Here is a 1,943-nt window from a genome sequence, read left to right as displayed (position 1 = left end):
TCTATTGCCAAGAATACAAATTAAATGAGGCCTGATATTGTTTATCTGGAACATAATTTATTATATTTGTATTCTCCAGAAACATACACATACTTCATGCAATAGATGAACATAAAGCTCTACTTAAATCTTCAGTTTCTATGGTTTTAATTTTGACATATAATAAATTTCTTTTGACTAGATTATTCAGAATCATTTTATATCCTCCTACTTTGCTGAATTCATTGATTAGTTCTAGGAGTTTTTTGGTGTAATATTTTGGATCTTCTAAACACAGAATCATGTCATCAGCAAATAGTGATAGTTTGAGTTCTTCTTTACCTATTTGTATACTTTAATTTCTTTCTTCTGTCTAAAGGATCAGGCTAGAGTTTCAAGGAAATGTTGAATAAAAGTGGTGAAAGAGGGCATCCTTGTCTTGTTCCAGTTTTTAGAGGGAACGCTTTCAATTTTTCTCCATTTAGAATGATGTTGGCATTGGGTTTAGCATATATGACTTTTACCATGTTGAGGTATGTTCCTACTATCCCTAGTTTTTCTAGTGTTTTGAACATAATGGGGTGCTGTATTTTGGCAAATGCTTTTTCTGCATGTATCATATGATTCTTGTTTTTAAATCTATTGATAGGATGAATTACGTTTATTGATTTCCCTATGTTGAAACAACCTTGCTTCTGGAATGAACCTCTTTTGATCATGGTGCTCTATCTTTTCAATTTGTCTTTGTATGTGATTTGCTAGAATTTTGTTAAGAATTTTTGCATCTATGTTCATCAGGGATATTGGTCTGAAGTTTTCTTTCCTTGATTTGTCTTTGTCTGGTTTTGGTACCAGGGTGATAGCAGCTTCATAGGATGAATATGGAAGGGTTCCCTCCTTTTTATTTCATGGGATAATTTGAGGAGTATTGGAATTAGTTCTTCTCTGAAGGTCTTGTAGAACTTAGCTGAGAATCCTCTGGTCCTGGACTTTTCTTAGTTGGTAGACTTTTGATGGTGTTTTGTATTTAGTTTTTCTGTTTAAATCGTGTGTGACCTCCTGATTCAGTTTAGGTAGGTCATATGTTTCTAGAAATTTGTCAATGTCTTCAATATTTTCTATTTTATTGGAGTATGAATTTTCAAAATAGTTTCTAATTATTTTCTGTATTTCAGTTGTGTTCATTGTGATATTTCCTTTTTTATCACATATCTTAGTAATTTGGGTTTTCTCTCTTTTCCTCTTCATTAGTGTGGCTAGGGGTTTATCAATTTTATTGATTTTTTTTTCAAAGAACCAGCTTTCTGTTTTCTCAAATTTTGCAATTGTTTCTTTTGTTTCAATTTCATTGATTTCAACTCTGATTTTAATTATTTCCTGTCTTCTATTCTTTGGGGTGTTGATTTGTTCTTTTTCTAAGGCATTGAGATGCAATGTTAGTCCTTTTATTCTTTTTATTCTTTTAATGTATGAGCTCAATGCAATGAACTTTCCTCTTAAGTACTGCCTTCACAGTGACCCAGAGATTTTGGTATATTGTATCAGTACTCTAATTTACTTCTTAGTATTTTTTCATTTCATCCTTGATTTCTTCTGCAATCCATTTGTCATTCAATAGTGTGTCATTTAGTCTCCTTGTGTTAAAGTAGCTTCTGTTTTTTATTTTATTGTTGATTTATAATTTTAGTCCATTATGATCTGATAGAATGCAGGGTGGTATCTTCATATTTTACATTTACTAAGAGTTGCTCTGTGGCATAAGATGTGGCCTATTTTAGAGAAGGATTCATGTGCTGCTGAGAAAAAAAAAGTGTATTCGCTCATTGATGGATGAAATATTTTATGTTAAGTCTAAATTATTGATTTATTATTTAGTTCTATAGTTTCTTTATTTAGTTTTTGTTTAGAAGATCTTTCTAGTAATGAGAAAGGTGTGTTAAAGTCACCCAGTATTATTGTGTTAT

Source organism: Sciurus carolinensis, chromosome 4, assembly GCF_902686445.1.
Source record: "Sciurus carolinensis chromosome 4, mSciCar1.2, whole genome shotgun sequence".
Taxonomy (NCBI): domain Eukaryota; kingdom Metazoa; phylum Chordata; class Mammalia; order Rodentia; family Sciuridae; genus Sciurus; species Sciurus carolinensis.
This window is presented reverse-complemented; position numbering follows the sequence as displayed.